The following is a 16,889-nucleotide window of genomic DNA, read 5'->3' on the forward strand; positions in this document are numbered from 1 at the left end:
ACGCCCTCACGCGTGATCGCAAAGTAAGCCACGTGTTCAAGGAAAAAAAGATGAAAAGAATGTGCTCAAGGTCATGACCTGTGCTGATGAACGGACATAGCTTCTTGCGTCTTCTCATCCCCCCCACCCTTTCATAGCTCAGCACGCTCGCTGGTATGAAAGGAGAGAGAAAGCGCTTAAAGCATGCGACAAATCCCTCTAACTCCGCTTACTTGATGGATTCTAAAAATTTTTATGGCAGTCGATTCATGAGGCAATGAACTCCTTTAATGAAGCCACTTGATGATTACTATGTAATCATTGAATCATAGATTACTTGTGTAATCAGCGAAGTGTTGAGGGCCCCTTTAATAAATTCAAAAAAGTCTTGCAGCGGTAGATTACTGTATGAGGCACAACATCCAATGGTAAGGTCATGTTAACTAGGGATTGCAGAACGCCATTAAAAAACCCTGGTGGTCAAAATTAACTTTATGTTCCATGATAATGTATATTTTGAAATGTAAAGCCCAGAATAATATTCTTTTGCAAATAGCTTTTGGGCGTCCAGAACCTCGGTTCACCTTGCTTGTCATTACTGCTCATTTCTGCTTTTCATTTCTCCTGCTTTACCAAATCAGTTCACTAATTGAAGAACTTAAAAACACGCTTAAATGACATACACAGAAGTATTCCCTTTAATGTATAGGTCTAATGAGTTAAATCTCTTCTGTATGTTCGTACCAGAAAACTGTTATCTAAAATGTGACAAGTAAGGCTGGATTGTTGAAAATTGCAGATCACCAGGTTCTCCGTCAGTGCGGTCTGGCTTACTTTTCATACTTGCTGTTCTACTCTGGCCTGGAATATTCGTTGTCCTTCTTAACGCACAGCAGATTTCAGTATACACGGTAAGTAATGTTGAGCAGTTGTTAGTCTTGCTTTGTGACATGTTTACTAGTTGTTTGGTGGCTTTACTTGTCTATACATTAGGTTCCGAGTGTGTAGGATGGTGCATTCTTTAGGTGTATATATTTTGGATGAGAGATTCTTATGTGCTCTGAAAGTTATGTACATTACCTTATTTACGCGATTGTAGGTTAGCTATTTTATCTAAACTTGAAATCTGAAGTTGGGGGGTGGGGTGGGGTCGACTTACACTCGAAACGGAACCTACTACTGCCAGTAACTGTACAACAATTGCAAAATTACGGACACTGTGTTACGGTTGCAAATTGTGTGTGCTTTCCAACCACGCACATGGTTTGAAAAAAAAAGCACCCCCCCTCCTTACCATGCCACTGTTAGCCGTCAGAAGTGTTGCTGCTGATTGGAGAGTGGCTCTTCTATCAATGATCTACACTCTCATTAATGTAGCATGCATGGCATTTTGAAGTGTCGATTGTTGATGGAAGAGTCGCTGTTCCAATCATGGTGGCACTTCTGATAGCGAATATAGTGGCCCAGTGGCGATTTGTTCGGGTGGCACTGCTGGTCGATGGAAGAGTTTCCCTCTCTTTCTCTCTCTGTCTCTCACTCACACCTCTTTTTTTGCAGCGTTTGGCAAGCAAGAGAATTTAATCTCGGCCATCCTGGCCCTACCTCCCCTTCTCGCAATGCTCTATCTACACTTTCTAGCCTTCAACTGTCCCACGTGTGCTTCGTGTGCCGGCATGCCTCTGCCCGCAGGAGCCGCCAACCAAAGTTTTATTATATACTGTGCGGAAGTTAGTGTAGGCCGATAAGCTATGCTACATTCACCGGCACTGCAACACTGTAGGCCTGGCCAGTTCGCGTGCTACTGTTGTGTTTGGTAATCGTGCTTCATTGTCATGAGTGCTCCAGGCCAAAAACTCTTTCAGCACTCATTCACTACAGCGTTCAAGAGGGCTGCCAGTGTCATTCTCCTTGCTCAAAATGAACAACTGCACGGCAGACGCAAGTTTGGGGTAGTTTCTTAGCAGGTGTTGTGGCAGTAGCAACTGCAGTGTGACCAAATTTTCACATGTGGCGCCGGCAGTTTCAGGGCTGAAGTCTGAATGCTTTCCAGAGGTTGCAGAACATGTAAACAAACTATGCAATTGGTCTCTGCTAGTGACATGCAAAATTGTGATGCAATAAGCCTGGAAACACAAATGAACGAGGATGCACTTCAGTGCCAGCAGGGCCGGGCCATCGAAGTTCATGAAGAGGGCTAGCTTGATGAGTGAGCATGTGTAGTTGGTCCAGTGACAACTTAAAATAAATTTCCATTATAGAATGTGCTCACATGTGGTGGTTTTGGGGGGGTCAAACTACATTCGAGTCAGCTTACAATCATGTAAATACGGTATCTGCATGGAGGAAAAACGCAGTAGGGGTGTGAAGCACGAAGGGCTCTTCGTGTAGCTCATTTAGTCATCCTGCATGATTGACCAATCCCCACCATCCAAGTTGACTAAGCTGACTTTTAGCCCCACCACGGTGGTCTAGTGGTTATGGCGCTCGACTGCTGACCCGAAGGTTGTGGGATCGAATCCCGGCCACGGCGGCTGCATTTTGATGGAGGCGGAAATGTTTGAGGCCCGTGTACTTAGATTTGGCGCACGTGAAAGAACCCCAGGTGGTCGAAATTTCCGGAGCCCTCCACTACGGCGTCTCTCATAATCATCGTGGTTTTGGGACGTTAAACCCCAGATATTATTATTAAGCTGGCCTTTAGTCATTATGCTTTGGTGTGCCACAGTGCAACACCTGCAAGAATTAGTGAACTGCATAATGCCCGTCATGAATTTCATACTCTTGAAACATTGAAGTAGCAGCCATTCCAGAAAAAGGTGTAGCCCAATATCTGGTTTGGGTACTGACCTGCTTTGACAATATTGGTGTCTTTACACCCTCTGTAGTCTCCATGACATCAATGTAGATAAGTTCTGACAGTCACAGTTAAGGAATCACAGGTGGCTCTGCAAAGGCCATGTGCGCTGTTCTTTTTTTATGCAACTGGTGTATTCTTTAAAGAGGTCTCCCATAGAAAGCAGCTTGGAAACAATGATATTTGGTGATGATAATTTACATTAACATAACCTTCATGTAATTCTACCTCATCTACAGTAGACTCTCGTTAAACGGAACCTGAAGGGACCAGGAAATTGTTCCATTTAAGAGGAGTTCCGTTTACTGATAGAGGAGCAGGGGTGCAGAATGCAAGTACGAAACCAATCATATTAGAGGAAGTTGTTCCATTTAAGCAGCAGTTCCGTTTAAGAGATTTCCGTTTACTGAGAGTCTGCTGTATCTGAATGTCGCTGAGCATCCAAAAATGTTTTTTAGTTGATGTTAATGAGCCTATATATTTTTCTACTGTGCCTTGCCTGCAAGTCTTGAAGTAGTCAAGAATAACAGAATGCAAAAACTGGTTTCTTTTTCATTTCTATTGCATAATAAGTACCTTTCCTCCATTTTGTATTGTAGCATGCAGCAAGGCAAGATGTACTTTATGGTTGGCCTTGTGATGGCTGCAGTTCAAGGTGGCTACGTCCACAGAGTTCCGCCAGGGAAGGAAATAAAGTTTGCCTTGTTGTAAGTGAAAGTGCACAGTTATTTTTACATTTTCGTATGACAATCACAGTTCTGGTCTAGACTTTGTACCAAGAGTAGTCGACTGTACCACAGGGGTTAATAACATTTCTATGTACTGGAGTACCATTCAAGCTTTTATTATATGTATACAGGTACTGTGTGAGTGACACTTACTATTGGTTGTGTTATAAACCCCTTGTTTCATCAACGATGCTTAGTGCCCTAGAGATATCTAAACAGTTCCAGGTTTTTGGGGTACCTGTAATGTTAAAGGGACTTCAACACGTTCCTCTTTGCATTCTCTCTTTAAATACTTTTAAACCCCTACTTGAGTCAATTTGACGTCTTTATATATAGGTGTTATTATCTAGGAGTACATATTTTTTGCTGGTTGGTTCATTGCAGTAGTTGAGGTCATAGCACTGAAGTGACACGGACAACAAAAGTCACAGGATGTGCACTATCAACCTTTGGTTAATAGTCAGCGAACATCCTCTTGTCTTGTCTGCATCATTTCAGTGTTATGACCTCAGTTAACGTATTGTTAGCCCCTTAGCCCCTGGAACAATTCAGGTTTGCAAGAATAAAATTTTCTCGGGTTGCTCTTGAAAAAAAATCATTACTACCGCATTGTGAGGAACTTTTAGCCACAGGAGAGTGGAATGCCAACACACGTACATTGGTGCAGTATGACGTGTCAAAGGCAAATAGAAATAGCCCTGTTGTCAAATTTCAACCATTGTTTTCATTCCCTGCAGGGGATTATGATGATCATACCATCATTCATCATCATTGGTGTATCCTGGAGTCCATATGTCTTATACTGCGGGCTCCTGTTGTACGCCTTCTGTAAGTGCAACCACTTTGATTTGAATGAGCTTGATGCTCACAAGCATTCAGACATGCACACGCACACATAAATCAGCAATAATTGCCACATATTGCTGTTAACCCATATATGCCCAGAGTCCTACATATAGGACGCTTATTTTATGCACTCTAACATCGCTATTTCTTTAGCTGATGACTAGCGCCACCTACAGCACATCAAGCAGGCCTCATTCTCAACGTGTGCAAGCCTAGACAGTGCTTTGCTTTTCATGCTGCCACGTGCCGACCGCTTTCTCCGGGCAAACGCGTACTTTGTGTGAAAGACGCCATGGCGAGGAAGAAGTGCACGTGAAATGTCGACCGCTTTCTCCGGCCAAACGGTGTTTTGTATGAAATACGTCATGGAGAGGAAGAAGTGCACTGTCAGTGTACAGGTGAAATGTTTCCAGGCTTACCACACCTGCACATAGCACCCCTAATGCCCAGTGTCCTTTATGTATAGGACGGCTTGAAAACAGTGTTGCGTTACCTGGCAGTAAATAAGAACTTGTGCTTTCTTTTGAGGGTAGAAGTACACTTTTTGTGAAAAAAATATTTGCTTTGTCATTTTTCCCGAGTTTGGGCATATATGGGTTAATGTTCTTCATTATTGACCAACACCATTAGAACTGGGATTTCTACTTTAAACAACGTAGGCATTTCCATCAAGCGCTCCTTGTTCATGGTTGTAGTAGTATTACTTATGCATAATTTTGATATACGACAGCCTAAGTTGCAGTTTTGCTATAACACTCTGCTCTGTTCTAAGCATGATTCTGGACCTGCTTGAAAGCACGAGGACGACGGCACAGCCTGCTTTCTTGTGCAATAGTCTGAAAAATATGTGCTTAGACTTAAAGGGGCCCTGCAACACTTTTCCAAGTACAGTAGGCTCCTCATAATTGAAGCTCAAGGGGACCTCAGTATTTTTTTGAATTATCAGAAGTTCTCATAAATATGACTGTGGACAACATACCAACTTATGTTGTAATGTAATTATTGTTTCATAGGGCCGCTGCAACATCATAGACAGCTATGACAGATTGCCAGAAAGTACTATTCATCAGTGATCATACTGGTGTGCACACCTGTCTGATTAAGGGACATATGTGATGTGTCCTGTGACAGCTGATAGCCCCTTCCCAACCTTAGTACACTTTTTTGCATGGCACCAGTGTGGAGCGAAAGTGACTTAGGACTCAGGGTAGAGTTGAATTTTTTTTTAATCAAAATTTGGTTTTTGCTTGTTTGGAATGATAAGGCCTTCCTTAACAATATCCACTGCCCCATACATATTTGCGCGTTTTGATTGAGCCAAAAGGACCAGGTTTTCGAGAGTAACTGACGAGCCGCCAAGCCCCCTTTTCTCGTGCACAATGTGAGCTTTTCTGCCTCAAGTAAACTTTTGAAAAATCGAAACTGGTAGTTTCTCTGAGCTTAGCGAGTTTATAAAAAATGTTCTGGCTACTTAAAGGCACATGGTGCAGTTTGGCATTGAACGAGTTCACTTGCCTTGTGCGTGAGACCCGCATGGAGACGGGGTTCTGTGCATTTATTTTGAGTTTAGTTGCGTCTTTGTTGATTTTGTTGCACTGGCAAAAGATATTCCTATGTTGACAAATCGAAGAAACTGTTTAGAAAGCACAGTATAATTGGAAATCGATGCGCTTCAACTACTGACAAAAATGAGACCTAGAGCACTCGTGCGAGCACTTCAGCAAATAAGCTTTGTCCTCATTCTGCGTTGCCGCAAGGACAAAATGTTATCTGTAGTGACAATGGTTACGCTTTGATTTATGTATGTGGATTTTCTACAAACCTGATTACGAGTAACTGTGTCTGCACAGAATGCGGAGGAACCGTGGCACTCGTAGAGAACACAATGGATCGTGTTCCTTGGAATGGAAACCCTCAGAACTGCCACCTTTGAAACCGATCTAGCTTTCAGAAAGGCCTACATGGCCTGAGTAACTTTCTGAAGGCTGTTTGGCATATCACCGAGGCACAACGCTGCGATATAGTTAGGTTAGATCAACCGCCATCGACAGTATTTTGCAATAGAGAGAAAGAAGAAATGACAAAACAAGCCAGGAAACCAAGGAAACAAGAAAAGTGAAAAGCTGATTCGTGTGATGACTCTATGGCATGTTGCTGTAAATTAAATTGTTCAGCACATCTTCTTTTGAACAAGACATGAAGTAAACTTGTTTTTCCTCTTTAACTCACAATATCTCGAAATCAACTTTTTTGTTACATTATCAAAGCAACTTGAAAAATCAGAAAGCTGGTTTTTACCCAGAATAAACGACACATCAATACAAAGCTACTGAACTAGAATGGTGTATGTATGCGGAATAGTTTTCATTTTTTTGGCAGTTTATTTAATTAAAAATAATGGCAACAACTACCTGCTTTTCTAAAAAAATTACAAAATCTCAACACTTGAAATACAATTGTAATTCTAGTTCCATTGCAAGCAGAGATGCCGAGGAATAAAATGAAAAACCCGAACGTTTACATAATAGTTCTGAGAAAATGGGTCTTAAAGAAGCCTTAAAATACATGGGAGGTACAGGGCCTATCTCGTGCTCTTAAGCAATCCATACAAATCACCAAGGCCAGACCTGATAGTCCCTTCACAATCTCAGTACACCTTTCCGTAGGACACCAGTGTGCGGTGAAAGCGACTTAAACAATCCGCACACAGTAGATCAAGGCCACAGCGTCGTTTGTTTTTCTTTTTTTCTTTTTCTTCTTCTTACTCAATCAATACATGATTGTTGGTGCACACAGTTTGGCTAGTTTGGCTGTTTTTTGGGCAGGCAGTCAGCTTTATTTGTCACTGGCAGTAATACAAAAACGCAAGGTTCAGCTAGAAATGGCAACAGCAGCAGATGTTTTCAGGCACGGACAAGCGGAAAGTATGAATTAGCCGAATTCACACAGTGGAGTAGATTGAATGAAGTGGCTTTAAAATACATTGCAAACGTAGCAGGCCAATGAAAAACATTAAAGGACCCCTGACAGCAAAATTTTTGTTGGTGACTTTTTTGCTGTAATTTGTAGCTTTGGGTCTTGTAATCTCTAAATTAAATCGTGAATGCTCTAGCGTATCGTACAACTAATTCTAGCGTAGTGATTGTGACCACTTTAGCATTACTTCAAAACGCCCGCCTAAAAACCACAAGAAACTGGCGCCCCATGCGGGGGAGCGTCAAAGACCACGTGCACTCAAGCTGTGGTGACGTTGAAAGCGCGCTTTTCAAATCAGTATGTGGGTGCCTCGGTATATGTTAAACCTGTTAAGCGCGTGTCCCCTCACGAAAACTACCTCCAGAGCAGCCCGACAACAGAGCGAGAGGGGTGCGGAACAGTCGTATTGTGCACTTGCACCCTGCAAACCTTCTGTGACGTCCACAATACTTGCTTTACTCGTGGAACGTCACGCGGGGCCTCTATCTACGTCATACCAGGATGTCGCAAGGTGCAGCCAACTCAAGTGAGCACTCACGCTTACTTTAAAACCAAATTAAGATATCTTACAGGCAACGTTCGTCACTAATAATCGGTCAGATGTGCCCCAGTATACAGGAAAGTCAAACAACACAAAGATCTCGAGGTTTCAATTTTGGTGTCAGGGGTCCTTTAAGTTGCTTGAATTAGCTGAGAGTTTGAATTACTGAGAATCTACTGTCGAATGATCTCGCTATCAGAAATTATTGCCTCACAAATCGTTTGCCGCAAAAATTTTTTTGAATCTGTCATGTACGAGCAGAGTTACAGGGATTTGTCACACTTTGAGTGCTTTTTCTCTCCTTTCGACACAACGAGCGTGCTGCCACTGTGTAATTATAGCACACTGCAGAATGCAGTGCCGGCATGTGGCAGCACTCTGTGGCGACCAACACTACCATGCAGCACAAGGCTGCTGAAATCAGCCAATGGGCCCTCAGTAACATAGTCACGCTTTTTGATGACATAATTTGCTGAGATAGTTGTCTTTGAAACATAATTGTAAATTCCCTAGAGTATCCCCTTCAGGTGCGAATTATGAATCAACTGTTTCCAAATGTGTCAAATTCATGCAACTAATTCTAAGGTACTCCATATTGCATTCCAAGAAAGAAGATGAAGTAATATGCTGTTTTGTGTCAGTTTGAGTAATTAATTCTAATTAGCATGTAATTAAATATTTAATTATGTAGTCATTCATGTTCTATTTTTACATAAAACGAATCAAATTGTAGGCTCAAAATGAATATGCAATTTGTTTTTAATTGTATTCATTTAAAGCAAATAAAAATAATACTCTTGATGTTGGTTTTGGAACGTGGCATGTTGACCGAGGTGTTGAACATCGCAGTGTCTTCACCAAAGTGTTTGGCTGCAGTCATATGCAGCACATTGAGGCTAAGAAAAGACACAGTGGTCATGCAGAAGGTTCAATTCATTGTATGTGCAATGTATCTTGCTCTGTCTTCGCCACAACTTGTTTTTGCCTGTTCAAAGAACTGGCAAAAAACAGTTGCGTCCACATATGTGGACGTTGAACCTTAAGGGGATATGCAGCTCACACGTTCACACAGGCTTTGACTACAGATCGGCTGCATTTTCTGACCATGTTTAAAATGTGTTGCAGGGCCCCTTTGATTGTTTTAAAGGGGAGAGAGAGAAAGAGGTATCCAGACATAGCCTTTGTGTTCGTACAGAAGTACAGGACGTTTGAATTTTTAGACATGGGCCTTTTTAGACATTTAGACAATTTTTAGACATGGGTCTAGGGCAGTGGTTCTCAACCATGGGTGTTTCGGGGACCGTTTGTGGACCGGTGAAAGCGATGAGTGACCCCTTGCAGTGAGAGGAAGGGGGGGGGGTCATAACTTAACACACCATGCAGTGTGAAGTGTGAAATAGGCCCCTTTTATTTCTCCCTGGCAAAGAATGGTCAAACTAAAGTGCTATGCCAATTCAATCTCAACAGCTTGTGAATAAGTTGTGCATTCTGCAGCCACATTGAATCTGTTTCTAGCTATGTTTGCTCTTCAAATATGCAAGCCTAGAAAAAGTATGCTCACATGCATATTTCGTAGAAAGCTGCCATGAGATGGCTTTACAGCCATCTCATGGAAGAAAAAACATAGGGCAGCTCCGCCGTAATGCAAAGGTGTCACGCGGTGAAGCATACTAAAAATCGGAAGGGGTCGCTGTAATGCGTTTCACGGACCCCCATTTGGAACTACTGCTCTAGGGGCTCTCAATTTGATTAGAAATTTGTTATAGATTGCATTGAAAGTATGCAATTCGGCGCTTGGCACTGCTGCCATTTCTTATTCTGTTTTCCACATTACCATTGTGCCTGAGAGATGCATGTCACATAGTGCACACACCATTTCTGAGAGATGTGAAATGTATGCAGTGCTGCTGTTGCTGCCAGCAGTTTAGGGTGCTATCGGAAATGTTTTTTACCTTAAACTTTCAAACTCGGGTATTGCATTAGGTGATGGTAATGGAGAGAAAACGGCAGTGTTTGAGGGTTGTTCTCATGAGCACGCCTGTCATTTGTCTACTCTTGACTGTCCAGTTTGACTGTTGTTTGTTTGACAATTTCATTTTTTTCCTGATTTGTCACCCCTGTATAATATTTGACATTGGCTTATGCTTACTTTTTATTAAATAAATGCGCTGTCTACTGATGCAGCTTCCGGGACTGTTGTACCATGCCTGACGACGCTAGTCTCCAAATATGGCGCCCCAACTCAAAAAGGAACAATCCTGGGTATCTTTCGGTCTTTGGGTGCTCTGGCTCGTGCTTTGGGCCATTGCTGTCAGCTACAGGTGAGTGATAAGTTAGTGGGGCTGCATGGTACCTCTACTGCACAAGGTTCCAACCATCCTCAGAACTATGTAGGAAGCATTTGTCTATTTCCACTAGGGGTCAAGAGCAGCTAAAGCAATGTGATTTGCATGATATCATCTGTGACATGCAACAGATTTATTTGTTTAATGTGCTAGAAGCTGCCTTATACCGGTGTCACAAAGAGCCTTTTAAGGCCTTTGAATGGCAGTCTATTGATTGAGCAGCAATGTAGGTGCTTCTGCACACTACGTGGGCAGCTTACTGTTGAGTCAACAGCCTATCAAGTCAGCGGTGTTGTACGGAATTCTTTTGAATTCTTGAAGGCCTCTGAGCATTGGGCCCATCCACCTTCCTGAGCACTCTCTCTAATAGGCTTGTGCAAATATTTATTATTCTGGTTTAAAGTGAATTGAGTGAGTAGTAAAGGGGAATAGTTCTGGTTGTTTTATAAAGGTTTCATGTCCATCCTATAACTTTTAGAAATTTGCAGATATCTAAAGAAGGAGGCCTTTACTTACTAAAGTAGAAACATTTAATATCTGGAAGCAGTTCACTGTGCCCACCAACAGACACCAGGTATTTAATTCGGCATCGAAATTTAATTTAGTATAATTGCTCAGTACCGAAGGTGGATGTATATGAAATGTTAAATATAATCAAGTTAAAAAAAAGAAATGTTGACAGTTGCACAAGGCCTCTGATTATTCGCATGTGTGGACTATGAGTCATGTCAATGACAGTGCACTAGGATCACTGAAACCACTGATAGATGACAGTACAGTCACATTCTACTACAACGCGATTGACGGGGATTGCAAATAAGTTAGTTGTCACGAAATTTCGTTGCAGCGAAATTTAACGTATAGACCTCAAAAGTTAGGAAGATCTGATGATTTTGACTCGACCTCTGCTCCTGGCAAGCGTATGCATTACCTTTTGCATCGAACTCTAACTGAGATGAATTTGGCCACACATGGAGTTACTGAACTTTCTGGTGTGTAACACGCACAAAATATACAGAAAATTCGGAGCTGAAGTCAGGATGTGGGTTATACGCAAATTTCAGTGCACAAGTTGGCTTTTGACGTGGCTTCACAGTAATGCAAGGCAGGAAGTCACAGGAGTTGCAGATGAATTGTGTGCCTTTTCCCATGAGAGGTGCAACACACAATGAAGGTAGCCAGAAAGCTTGCACAGGGGGGAGGGTGTGAAGTCCACAATCGGATGCATGGGGACACCCGGCTTATGAATCTTCGGCAGGCGCCAAACCGTAGTGGCAGAGAAGCGAGTATTGCAGAGACTTCTTGGAAGACTTCGATAAGAAACTTCTGTGTATCCTTTCCACTTTGAGTGTGGGATTCCATTTAAGGTCAGCGTATGTGCCATTGTCTTCAAGAAGGGTGATCATTCTGCTTTCATAGTCACCTTTGTTTATTATGGCAGTGGCATTACCCTTGTCAGAAGGTAGAATGACGATGTTAAAGGGCCAGTAAACAGGCTCCGATTTTTTTTTTACACCCCCCAACAAGCTCGCCAATTTGACAGTAGGCTGCAGTGATTACATTTTCCGAATATTACAACGCTGCGTGCCGCGCAGACCCTTCATTTCGAAAAACAATTCCCGCGCCTCTTTCCTTTGCCTGACCAATCCCCCTCGTACGCGCAGTGATACAAACTTGCCCATGGGCAACTTCACATACCACTGAGCTCGTCGATTGGTCTAAACGAGGTCTCAACAAGTTAATGTCAGTTCCTGTTCCCACCCACCGCTATGAAACTGCACCTTGTTCTTGGCCCTGCGGTGATGCGGTTTCGGTCACGCAGTTGGCGTGCGTATATTCCTCGCACTGCATGGCACCTGCACGCACTTCGCCTTCGACATGAGCAAACACGTAGAGGAAGCGTTGTTCAGTTGTCGGCTGCAAATCGAGCGGAGAGAGGGTGAATCTCCAGTAGCTCAGACGAGGCGCATGTGGTTCTCCACGTTTGTCTCTCGTCATCTCTCATTTCTCTTGTCGTCATGGAAAGCAAGCACGCACTTCTGAGCACTGCATTGTGAGCACTACGTGTGACAATGTAAACAATAAACAACCAGGAGCCGTAGCAAGCGGAAGCGCATTGCGATTGATCAAGCTTGTCGATGACTTCAATTGCTGTCGTCGTGTCACATTGCGAAGAGGGCGAAGTCACGACAACGGCCTACACCTTCCTCTCACTGTGGCGGAGAAGGTGGCGAGGCCACGCGAAAATTTGAAACCTGCTGAAACGAATGTTCTAACCCCTGTAACTTCCTTATTATAGCACATTCACTAAATTAGATCAGCGCTTGTGTCGTCCTTTTTTTCGTGTTTTGTGTTTCTGTCTTAACCCGGTGTGTGCTGCCGTTTATCGTGAATATGATCAACAAACTAGCCCACAAGTACGTGTTAAGCAAGTTTATTATAGCACGTACTTGCAAAATTCTTGCGGCAGCATGTTCACATAGCAAAAGTGCGCATATTTATCTTATTACAATTTTTGTACCTCGAGGCTGTTTACTGGCCCTTTAAGGATCCTGCAAAGGCTCTTTACAGCATTACTCTGCTCGGGTGGGAGGGCATTTGAGGCATATAGTGGAAGCCTTGCAGGGATGCTTATGGCATGGGTGTGAGCTTCTTCCTGCCTGGAGTGGTTAATGTGGTCAATTGCATTGCGTGATTACATGACGGCGAACAAGTGAGGCCTTATCAATCAAGCCTGTGTTGCGGTGGTTCGTGCTTGCGCACTGTGGTACTATGCATGTGTGTGCACGCTGCACGCTTGCATCGCAGAATTTTTGAATGGCATGTTCCCGCGCTTCTCTTGTTTATCTGGCAATCACCATGTGGTTTAAGTATTTTGTTTTATGTTTGTGCACGAAATAAATTTCAGTTGAGAGTCGGCGCTCGTGTTGTGCGTTTCTTGTCCATCGTCCGTGCCGCGCTGCACATTTTCCCAAAGATGTTGCATCGCAGCTTTTCAGCTCGACTAGTTACCGCACTGGCAGTACTGCTTCTCAGTGTCAACTTCTTTTACCTAGTGATAAGCATGAAATAACGCAGAGACAGCTCCTTATCTACAGACTAATTTTTAAGCACGAATTTGGTGTGCCTAAGCAACAGCAGGCTAGTAGAGCAATTCGAACAACTCCTTTGCGGAATTCCAAGGCTTGTCAACCAGGCAGCACGACATACAGATTTTTCTGATTTTCAAATGCAATTTAAAAATGCTACAAATCCTGTTTAAATCATGAAAAGAAAGCTTGATTCTGTCCCATAATTCACAGTCTTCCCATTTCTGCCTGGATCTAATTGCACATTCTGGCCAGTTGTCAGTCCCTTTAACATGCACCTATATTTACTAAGTACTGCATGGGTGTTCTGAAATTTGCACCCATCGACCTTTGAAAACATTTCAAAATTTTGCTAAAATATTAACACATACGATATTTTCAACAGCTGCAGATGAGTGTCTAGGTAAGGTGTGTCCACTAGGCATTGACATTGTGAGAAGCTGTGTCGGAGTTGTTGTGTTTTCATTTATCCATACTTTCATTGTTCAAGGTTCAACTCTTGTCATCTGTGCACACTTCTTTCCCTTTTGACTGTGGTGGCTGCATTGCGATCCAGAAACACTGACTGGGTGCATGTTAAGAAAGTTCACTGTGGTCAGAGCTAATCCAGAATTTCTCACTGCATTATGGCTTCATAATCAGATTGTTCATTCGTCAGATAAAATCACGCAAATAATTGATTTCTTTCAATTTAAGTAAATCTTTTCTCTTCCCAAGTAGGTGAGGTATGCTTTCATTTGAAGACTTCTGTAACCATTCTTCATGTCAGAAAAAATAACTGCCCTTATTTAACATGCTTTAAGAAACTACGCAAATCACCTTTCCCTCTTGGAGCCACATTTACTTTCCTCATCGTCTTCTGTCCTTGTGCTCGAACTGGCAGGCCTTGACAAAGTATTGTGTGCAGCTGAGCTTTCCTGGTCATAAGCCATACTAATAGCAATGGGGTTTGGCTGCATGAGCAGGTCTTCCATGACAATAACCTTAGCTGTGTTGCTCACCTTTCTGCTCGGAGAGGGCAGACGTTTGCGCATTTGGCCAATGAATGCTGTGGAGTCCACAGAGGTGGCTCTGACCGTGGAGGCAGCATCCTGTTGCTGATATCTGGAGACAGGTCAGGTGCCTGGAGTGGTATAAAGTACAAGAGGAGCCAGTGTATTCATGCACCCAAGTGATGGCAAGCTTGGGTGCCATGTCGTCAACTTCTGTGCCTGTGTGGTGGTCTTGGCCTCTGGTAATGCTCTTGTGCCAGGCACTGACACAGAGGTCGAGACCTGCAGCAGAGAACGTAGCCTGTGGCTAAGTCTTATGGCGGGACAGTCCATGCACTCCCTGTCAAGGGGCTGCAGGGTAGAGCTGTAGTTGAGGTGGTGACCCTAACGAGCCCAGTTCATGGTAGAGGTCTGGTCCGACTTGCCAGAAGTATGAGAAATCCAGCCGAAAGGAACTATTAGCACCAAAATTCATTCATGCCTGCATCGTTGCCTCATACCCTTGTATACTCGTGCCATGCTTTGGCAGCACCACAAAGTTAGTTTATTGCAATGGGCCATTGTGGTCTGGACAGCACTGAGCAGGTTAGATGTCCTCACCCTAAAAGCAGCGGCATCCTTGAAGCTGTGGAACTCCAATAGTCTTTGAAGAGCCAGCAATAGTGAGGTTGCACATGTGAACCCAGAGGTTGCTAAAGCAGCATATTCTAGTGAGATGATGACCTGCATGACATCTGTGAGGCTATCTAGGGAGCCACCTGAGGAGCCAGGGGTGGTGTTTGCTAAGAATACCATGGCTGCAGCACTCGCGACAGCTGGAATAATGACGAAGAGAGTGTGAACGTAGCAGCTCAGATCTTAAAGCCCTGAGTAAGAGATCCATGCCATGAAATTCGTATACGGCATTCCCAGGCAAGACAAGCCTGTGCGTTGTCTTGGTGTGACGTGGTACTGTGGCACTAGTCTAATCCTGCACTGCAATCACCAAGGAATCCGGGAAGCTGTTCCCAGATGAGGGAAACATATGGCATTTCTTGGCAGGAAGGACCTGGAATGTCAAGGGTCCACGAGGACACACGGCTTGTATCTCATGACTTGGTTTTTTTGTCGGCTTCATCATTCTAAGGAAGAAACCAGGCAAAGCATCATTCCCTCTGAGCGCTGCCTTTAATCTCTTCGTCATCTTCTCTCCCTGTGATCTCCATACGAGTCCAAGCTCAAATGTACCTCTTTGGCTTCCTTGCAAGTGTTTAGCAGAAGTATTTAAGTAAGGCAAAGCCTAGGCTAAATCCCTTGAGTACATTGTGTACTTTAAGTACCAGCAGTTTTAATGAGTATTTTTAATTGGACCACACTAATTTGTTCACCCGAAAGTAAATTCAAAGGTTAACATCATATGTTGCTAGGATGGGCAAAGCTTGCACGGTGTGATGCAGCGATTGTGTAATGACGACTGCTTTGGTCAAACTCAATTAACCGAAACGAAGCCTTGTTTCATGTCACTAATCTAAAGAAAATAAGCACACACATTCACGAGCATGACGATGATGCACTGCTGATTTATTCTGAATATGGAAGATGTAACAAGGCAAAAGAACCCAAAACGTACTAAGCTGAGGAGACACTAATGCCCATTGTGTCACAATCTTCTGTCCAATGCCGCATCTGTGGAACGATGTAAAACACACAGTATGCCTGAGGCATTTGGGAGCAGTGAACAGATGGGCAAAATGAGCCTTGCGAAGCTATTTAGCTTACCTTATTGCAATCCACAGATGTGACAGATGTTCTGTGCTTCAACAGGGTGGAATTTCTCTCCTGCAGCTTGGGGTGATGAGAGACGATGCTTTTGCTGCTGGCTTAATCCTTGCTTACCAGGATTGTGGCTTTGGCTTGTTCAAGCACACTGGCAGTCGTTCGAACAGCCTAGAAACGATGCCAGGACACAGCTTAGCCTTGTCGCGTTGCAAGGACACAGCATCTCCTTTCACTACGAACTCGTCGCTTCGAACGTCTGTGGCATGAAAATGTTCTTCGCATCTTGGACATGTTCAGAGTGAAAGGTAAAGCCACCAGCTTGCTGTCGCAGTGTATTGCACATTTCCACATCTCCCGCTCATTGGCATCACTTCGTAAACAAAACGAGACGTTTTCGCTTGTACCTCTGTAGCCGGAGTGACAACCCAGTACACAGCAAGTTTTAGGCATTGTGCTTATGTGCACCATCCTTGTGCCCTCATGCACAATGCTCGAAGCCGTCAGATCTAGAAGTTATGAGAAATTGGGAAAACTAAATGTTGATGCTGCCGGATTCCTTGGGTGTCTAGCTCTCCGAATGCGGTGCACAGCTCTTGTCTAGCCATCACCATGCTCCCAGCACTGCTGCACAACATAATGGCACTCTCCCATAGATAGCATTATGGCATAGTTTCATGACAAGAAAAGCATTGAAGGACTCTGCTTGCACTAATGAAAACCTTGCCATGATGGCAAGGTTTTGATTAAAACAGCTGCCATGATGGTGAGGTTATTACACTGG

General features: G+C 43.5%; 1 pseudogene; it reads left to right on the forward strand.

Annotated features, from left to right (window-relative positions):
• Positions 1 to 14,999, forward strand: part of LOC119377140 (major facilitator superfamily domain-containing protein 10-like) — a 29,655-nt pseudogene extending 14,656 nt beyond the window's left edge.
• The last annotated feature ends 1,890 nt before the right edge of the window (positions 15,000 to 16,889 follow it).

This window comes from Rhipicephalus sanguineus, unplaced genomic scaffold (genome assembly GCF_013339695.2).
Source record: "Rhipicephalus sanguineus isolate Rsan-2018 unplaced genomic scaffold, BIME_Rsan_1.4 Seq365, whole genome shotgun sequence".
Lineage (NCBI taxonomy): Eukaryota > Metazoa > Arthropoda > Arachnida > Ixodida > Ixodidae > Rhipicephalus > Rhipicephalus sanguineus.